At 36.6% G+C, this 8,812-nt stretch overlaps 1 long non-coding RNA gene across 1 annotated transcript; it reads right to left on the bottom strand.

Moving 5' to 3' along the window:
• Positions 1–3,649: 3,649 nt before the first annotated feature.
• On the bottom strand, positions 3,650–8,163 carry LOC125278429. The gene is made up of 5 exons (XR_007187141.1): positions 6,974–8,163; positions 5,387–5,786; positions 4,912–5,141; positions 4,721–4,837; positions 3,650–4,499 (listed from the first exon to the last, which is right to left on the bottom strand). It is a non-coding gene; the product is annotated as an uncharacterized LOC125278429 (long non-coding RNA).
• Between the last annotated feature and the right edge of the window lie 649 nt (positions 8,164–8,812).

The raw sequence follows: 8,812 nt of genomic DNA, 5'->3' as shown, positions 1-8,812 counted from the left end.
TCACTCAATGGGATGAGGCTCGTTTTGAAAATCTTTGATCGATGATCAACCACAAGGCAGTCTTTCCCATATTTTTTGTTTAGTGAGTAATTTCTAATTAGGCAGCAAGACTTGTGGTCCGTTTTGGTCAGCTTGGATGATGCCCTCAACCCTCTTAAATGAGAGGCTACGGACAATTAGGACTCTAATTGGTTCTGTTGAGTATGGGGGTGTTCCTCTTGATGCCATTCTGTAATGAAAAAAAAAAGTAACTTTCAGAATGAAAGTTTTTTTTTTAACGTCTTTTCTGGACATTGTATAGATGTCAATTATAGACATGCTACAGACGTAATTGTTAGACCTCAAGAAGACATCCTCACAGGAGCCAGAATGACTGTTTATTATACAGTACGTCTTTTCAGGACATTGTATAGACGTCTATTAAAGTTGTGCTACAGACATAATTGTTAGTCAGCCAGACTAGAAGGCAGACAGACTAAAAGTTGCATTAGACGCGTTTTCTGTAGTAGAAATGTCAACGACTGTTAAAGACCCATTGAACTCCCAACTGTGCATATTTGCATGGATCCAACTGTAAAAAAATGTTTACTTCAAAACAGTGGCAGTTCTCACTGAGAAAAACCCAGTTAATCATTGTTAATGGTTGTCGTGTCATGAAACTTCAGACCATAGACCCAAATAAGATTTTAAAGAATATTGAATATTTAATTGAATAACTGCATTTTTATATCTTATCAATATAATGGCAATAAACTGCTTACCATTTTCCTGTAAACTGACCACTCCAAGAAATCAACTATTAAAATTCACATACTACATTTTTATTACTATTTTGTTCTGCTGAACCAAATTTCACAGCCAGAACAGTAAATTATAAATTAACACAATAACACAATAAATCTTAAAAGACAGAACAGTAAACTTATAAATTAACACAACAGTATAACATAACATAACGATTAACAAAATGTGGCTCCTGAATTCAAGATTAATAGCCACCACCCCCGAGTCTCTCCCGGGGGCATGTTTCAGCTGATGCAGCAGACTTTATTTGGGCCTCTGTTGCAGCGGCATCCCAGTTCATGACAGCAGCTACAATCAAAGCAAAAAAATCCACATGTAAAATAAATAAATACAAACGCCGCTGTTGTGGTTTAGCTTGCAGCAGAGATAGAATACATAGTTGAAAATCAAGTACTCGAATCAAGTAAATGAAATGGTTATTAAATCACAAATCAAGTAAAACTACATCAAGCCTGATATTAAGCATTCCACACACATATACATACAATTTTTTTTTTAAATGACCATAATTTTTATTGCCGTAAACAATGTCTTGTCTTCAAATCCTATTTTGTCTTTTTTGCCCTTCCCTTTCATGTTGAATTGGGTCATTAGTTGATTGGTGAAGAGCCTAATCCAATCCAAGACATAAATAATATGCATCACACACACACACACATACCTGTTTATCGGGCTAGAGGGACAATTTTTGAAACTTTTCATAGGTAATTTTTGTTTTCTCTGTTGTGCATTACAATTTGGCACATAAGTTGTAAATAACTCATCACACCGGGACACACTTGAATGTGTTGTTTTCGTTACCAAAACCCAAAACTCTCTTGACAGCACTAGTAAGAATAAAGAAGTTGCCTGGTTTTATTGCCTCTTCCATGTTATGGATTCTTGTTGTGTGGCGCAAAGTCACAAGTAATCTCCCAAGTTCCCTTACTTTCTGTCTTATATACTCATGCTTTGATCTGTCACTCCCATGATTATTAAAGAGGGACTGGGCAAACTGCATGAGATAATGGTCATTCCTTATTGTAGTTGACACGTCATCCTTGTGCATTTTGCCCAGCACTGACCAAAGTTCACTTGAAATTGGCTGGGACATTGTGGATTGAGCAGATGCTATACCAAAGACTCTGTCTCTCAACTCAGGTCCCTCTTCAACATTATTCTCTGGTCTTAGAGCACATCTTTTCATATGTCGAGAAAGTTATTTTCTGGATAACATACACTTACAGTACAAGCAGTAATCATATGTCTCAGGGATGCTGCTCTGTTTGGAACTCATTTTCACTTTAAGACAGCCTGATCCTGTGGTTTTAACAATCGAGTTGTGCTTGAAGTTGCCAAGGTTGGAGTGCCTGTGCGATTTCAGCATTTTCATTTACATGCCTCTCGAGATGACGTGCAAATTTTGTTTGAGGTTTTCCACATACAAAACAATAATTGACTTGGCTTTTAAGGAATTTTGCTGATTTGGTTAGGGATTTATTTTGGCCAAGAATATCCACAGTACCTTTTTCGTTACTCGCAACTTTTGTTTTTTGCTGGTATTAAAAGGATTAAAGACAAAATTAATAATATTTATTAAGATTGATGTGGTTTGGAATTGGTAAAATGTGCTTAGAAAAAAATACATCTTGTGTATGGCTGTGTATGAATGTCTGCTGTATTCAGTCAACAACTTCACCTTCATATAAACTTGATAAATGTTCACTTGAACAAGCTGTTAACTTTTATTTGTAACAATTCATGAAGAAATTCATTAAAACTGAAATGTGTTTTTGTAAAGTTGTATATTAGTACAACAAAAAAAATTCTTGAACACATGCTGTTCTAACTTTGAGGCTTAAACAATAAAAAGCCAATTTCATTAAAAGTGAAACGTGGTTATGTGAATGGAAATCTACATTTAGCGTTCTTGTATTAGTACAACTACATGAAACTTTCCTTGAACACAAACGTTTAAAAAGAACTAACCCTTTATACACAAATTCAAGTTATATAAGGCCTGTTAGAAAGGCAGAGTTCTTTGCGCATGCGCTGATTCCATCAGTCATCATCAGTGTTGCCAGACGTACGATAATTATCGTATTTGTACGATCAATAATGAAAAAAATCCCATAATGTATGATAATTCCACAATTTTGTGACAATTCAAATGATGGTCATTGTAATCATAGGGCTTCTATACTTGAAGAGTTTGGTTCCAAAACGCAATAACTCCATTTTGATTATTTTGAGTAAAAAGGTGTTTTCTTTACCAAGAAAGTGGCAAGATGAAAACCCCTATTTTCTCTTTCAAACTTTCATATAGCATCTTTTGGATATAAAAACATTAAAAATTCAAATCTACATTTTGATTTTAAAAAGTTTATTATAAAAACGTATTATTTTTTTCCCCCAAAATGCAATAAATCCATGACACTTTTTTTTTTTTCAAAATGCAATTAATTCGTCAATATAAAAGTTATTTTTCAAATTGAAAATACACAACAAAGTAAGTTGATTCACATATATGACAGAGTCTAAACTTTGCCAATATTTATCTTATATTCAGCCATTTTACTAAAAATACATTCAACCGTCGCTCCCAAAATGGTCATCTTGTTAATGTTATGAATTATTTGTCATTACCGATTAAAGAGTATCTGGCGCCAATAAATAAACACACTTTTGGTATTAAAAACGGCTTTTAAAAAAGCCTTAAATGTTTACAGTGCGTGGAATGGTGCGCTGTGATTGGTTGAGAGCGGATATATCGCATTCTGCAGAAAAAGGAGACTGGCGTTTGTTGTGTTTTGGGAAGAAAGGGAGAAAACATGACAGAACAACACGACGGATATCGCATTTTGCGCAAAATTAATAAATGACTTTTCAATACCGACTAGATACAATACTGATTTTGGCGGAAACTAAATTTTTTGAAAATGGCGTTTATCGCGTTTTGGAACCAAACTCTTCACTTGTTTATCTAGCTGTGGATGATTCATGATTGTGATGAGAAAGTTAACTCGGTGCTACGCATCTCATATCACGTAATGTCTTCTCAGCCAATCATCGTGGAGAATGACTCTCACGCTCATGAGCAAAAGTTAATGTTCATGCGGCGGCGCCAGTTGTTTCCAAGCTGAGTTCGATAGTTTAGAAGTATAAAAGTATTGAAAATGAGTGCTGAAAAGGAAGGTGACGACAGAGGAAAGGCAAAGAGGAAGGCAGAGGCAGAGAAGAACTGTTTCAGGCCAAGACACCAAAGCCTTCTGCCGGTGTTGTAAATGATGTGATGCACAGGGGAATGGAGTGTATATAGTTCAACTATTTTTAAGAGAACAATTATCATTTCCTGTGATTTACAGATTTTTTTTTTAGCGGTTGAATTATTTCTCTAAGGCAGGTTAGAGTTTTTTGTTTCAAACACTCTTCTTCGCCTCTCTTTAAGCCTTCTTCGGCGCTCAGTCAGGCCGCACTAGTGACTCTAGAGCAGCTGTTCTCCTCTGAATGTGCTTCAAAACATCATAGAGTGTTTGTCTCCTGTGTGTTTCTGCAGTGGAGGGACCTGGTTGCTCTTCTGGGAGAAGCTGTTCTTGGGAGCTTGAGGCCTGTGAAGCTGTAGTCTGGGATGAGGTAGTGTTGAATAGAGGAGTTGAGCATATTGTTCCTGATGTTGGACTCTCAACTCCACATTTCCAAAATAAATCTTCCATTTGCTGTGGAAAAAGTGTAAATAGAGATGCTTTAAAAATGATTTTAACCCAGTGATTCTGCAGCAATTGTAATACAATAAGCACTGCAACCTTGTAATACTCCCATGTAACTTTTCCCTCTCCTGTTGCCCGACACCAGTCTTTAGTCCTTTTGTAGGTAGTTATCATGTTGCCAAGTTTCCCCCCCCCCCCCCCCCGCAATTTCTCATTAATGATGTTGTAACCTTTTTCTTTGAAAGCTTGCTCAAGCTTTTTGTAGAATGGATTTTTATTTCTGTGGTCCAGATGCAGATGGATTTGTGTTAGGTCAAGCAGCAGCAGTGTAGTCCTGTGTATGAATTCTGTGAAAACAGCACTTTATAATTGTGAGAGATGAACTTTGTATACATAATGGATATTTTGAAACAGCACATACCTTGTTGGTAATAATAATATTGTACACCTTGACACTTGTGTAGTTTGAAGAGTCAAACTTTCCAGTGCCTTTTGGCCTGATGTTTGCCTTTAGGTGGGTGAGCTCCACATGGTCCACCAACCAACGCTTCATCTCTCCATAATGAGACCTCATGGAGTTTGGATCCACACCTCAAACTAAGGTCCAGGAAGGATAGGAACCTAGGCCTGAGTTATCCTGGCCATTTGCAACTGAAAAATGACAGTGTCACAGATGAGGACAATACCAGAGTGTTTTTCAGTCCTGGTCCAGGAACCCCAACACTGAATATTTCCAGTGTATTCCTTATATTGTATTCCCAATCAAGGTTAATTCAAGATGTTACGGGACTCAAGGACCATGACTGAGAAACACAAGTACAATAGCTTACAGTTGCCTAGGGTAAGTAATCAGAATAATGTACAAGATATTCATTTATGCTCTTAAATTCACTCACTTTTTCAATCTTTCCCTTCAGACTAAGATGACCGGTGTTTGAGAAAATGTCTTCACCAGTCATATATTGGGAAGGGGGTAGAGGACCTCCTTAGCAGCTCTTTCTGCTGACTCCACTACAGCCAATAGAGCTGTTCTGAATTTTCTTGTCGCGCGAGTGAGAAACAAGCACGGCCGCCCATATTTTCTGGAGAGGGTGTAATTTTTGACTACGTATGACCCACCCTCTTCAAATTCTGGGTCACTACCATTTCTGATGGACATATATACGTTCTGTCCATCGGCACATGTTGTGGTCGTCTTGTATGTGCCTATGTCTATTTTATTTACAAAGCTCTTTGGCTTTTGCAGGTTGAAACACAATTCTAAGTGGTGTTTGGTGACTATAGGGGGTTGACATCCTAAGAGAAATGCAAAAAAAGTTAAAAAGTTAGTTTAAAATAAATAAATAAACATACAAAATGTGCTCAAAATTACTATTATAATTTGTCCTCTCAGAGACTGTCCAACTATGTCATTAAGTCATTTGTCACATCTTGCCACAATTATAATAAGAACATTATAGAATGTTATAAATTCTTTGTGCTTTAGTTGCCCGTGTGTCAGCGTTGTTAATGAGCATCCCTAATTTGAATTGCAATATGATAAACATCTAATATGAAAACGTCTATGACATCCATAATTAATAATAATAGTAATAATGTTTAATAAATAGTTGTAGTAATTTAATTTGTGAAAAGTAATACAATTACAATACTGATAATTATGTCTTCTGGTGGAAAACCGTAAGGAGGCCTTTAAGTTTCTGTGTTTATAAACCATTTTCAGTGTGGTGAAATGGTGTAAAGTCTGGTAAGATCCGCAAAAATATTGGAAAGTCTGCAAGTGAAGAATAAATGTTGCTGCTTTCCCAAATGCATGTTCATGCGGCTCAAACTCAAGATGCAGTTGCATATTTTTTGGATTATCACACCAAGTAGAGGTACACAATATATCATGATCAGCTGCCGATTAATTATTGGCCAATAACTGGAAAAAAATAAATGATTATAATTGCGTCAGAGGACCTTCACTGTTCATTAGTTGTTATATTTGTGGTCCACAGAAGAACTTTCAGCTCTTCAGATGATCTGTAGTGCAAGTGCAGCATCTGTCCAAGAGTGTGCTTAGCCAAGTTATCATGTCACTTCACTCTGTGACAATTATTTCAGCATCTTTGCACTGTTATGTAATTTTTTGGGGGCTTGTCTAACTCATGATAATCTGCTTTAACAACACTAGTGTGTGTTTAACTCGTGGTTTATGAGGTCACAAGGCTTTCAGTATACTGATAACACACAAGTGTTTTGACAATAGTGTACTGCTGAATCACATTTTGTAGCAATAAGAGAATTTCACTTCAGGTCTTGTTACAACGAGTGAAAAACTAAATTGACAAAAGTGTTAAAAAACCTCTTTAGCAGAAGTGACTACACTTCCCATTATGGCTGCAGCGACAGGCTTATGGACAAACTGGAAGACAGAAAAAAACTGAAACAACTGGATGATATTAGTATAAATACTTGAATATCATTTGGAAATATTCTACCTTGCACAGTTCCTGCCCACAGTGAGAACGCCATGGCAAGTCTTGTCCTCCATAATCATAAGTGATCTCCTCATCTTTATTTATGTCTTTCATTGAAAATAAACAAAGATGAGGCTTTCCATCCAGTTAATTTTTTTTTATTTTGCCATTTGGCTTTGGGCTGTCATTTACAAGTCTCCCAAGAGAGCCGTCATCAAAGGAGGCATCAATGCTATATAGGGAAAAAAATTATTGTTACAAATGTTCACTAAAGTTATGCTCTGGAAAGGAATACATAATTAGTAATCACTATAACCTGCCCCAAAACTGTGTTGATATTTAGTTTCAGGGTTAAGAAACACATTTTTAAAATACAGTAAAATACAGGCTACTCACCAGCAGTCACGCCCTCTGTGTTTGAAAAAGTATGCATAATTATTATTTACATATTTTCACAATTTCCCTTTTTCCACTAAAGTTCCTCTGTACTCCAGAATAAAGGAACCTTGTGAGATAGGGGTTTTTGCAAACACACCCCGACCTAAATTAAATAAAAATCAACAGAAAACTGTTAAACAGTTTAAACTACATAAAGGTAGGGTAGGCGATTTCGTAAAGGCTAGTAATAGCAAGCTAGCTTTAAAAGCATAAGATTCCCACCCTCCCAGCATAATCACTCTGCAAAGCCACACCTCCTCCAAAACAAATGAACGCACTCAGGCAGAGCAGAGACTAACCAGTGACACGATGAGAGACGGCTTTGGTGGAGGATTAAATGCCACGCTGTCAGATTACCTCATGCTTCATTCACCGTTGAGAAAACATTACAGTGCAAAGTGCATAATATTGCAATAATAGCACCTTTCATTCTCGCTAGAACACGCTTATGATAGATCACATCATAAACAGGGTGTGCAGAGATATGCAAATACATACTTGACAGGCAGGCAAAATAGCCTATCGTAAAGTTCGGACCGAATATTTTGATTGGACGAACATTCTATGGTCCTACACCTAGACGATATTAATACATATAAATAAATAAATAAATATAGACCACTTAACTTATTGTTTGCTATCGGGATGTGAGGCGAATTTCAACAAGCGTATCAATGTTTTTGAACCAAATTACCTACCCTGACTTTGACCAAAACACATTTAAACAGTACCACTAACACAAACTAGGGCTGCACAATAAATCGAAATCACGATTTGACAGAAGCTGCGATTGTCATGTGTATCTGTCAGTGAAGCAGGGTTCTGAGATCAGCAGTAAATCTCCATCCGAAAACCAGATAAACTCCAAAAAAGCCCCGCAGAAGAAACCCAGGAAATGCCCATCACTGCAGCTGAATAAACGGAAGATTTAACTGCTTTCATTGATTCAACGTGACTAAAAAACACATGACTATGGCAATATATGGTTTATCTGAGATCTTATTATTACAATTTTCATTAAAATAAAGTATATCTATAATGCAATGCTAATCGATAAAGCTTAGAATACTATGAAATATTGTGTGCCTTATTCTGTTTAAGAAGCCACATCATCTCACAGAGGGATTTATTTCAAACACTCGACTGGCGTAATGAAGTGAGTTTGGAGTAAAAACATGTTATTAAATGTGGTATTTTCAGATGGATCAGCATTTCCTACACAGAGCCACTGAGAAGCTACGCAAACAGCTGTCATTATCGCAAACGATTTCATAATCACATGATTATATCATTTGTTCATAGCTTGTCAGTGATCTACGTCTCTGTATAGTAAATGCTGCTCCATCTGAAAGCAGGTGATGGAGATTTACTACTAATCACAGAACCACTTTACTGACGAGATGTGCATGACAATCACATTCG

The sequence above is a fragment of the Megalobrama amblycephala genome, linkage group LG1, assembly GCF_018812025.1.
Source record: "Megalobrama amblycephala isolate DHTTF-2021 linkage group LG1, ASM1881202v1, whole genome shotgun sequence".
Lineage (NCBI taxonomy): Eukaryota > Metazoa > Chordata > Actinopteri > Cypriniformes > Xenocyprididae > Megalobrama > Megalobrama amblycephala.
This window is presented reverse-complemented; position numbering and strand designations above follow the sequence as displayed.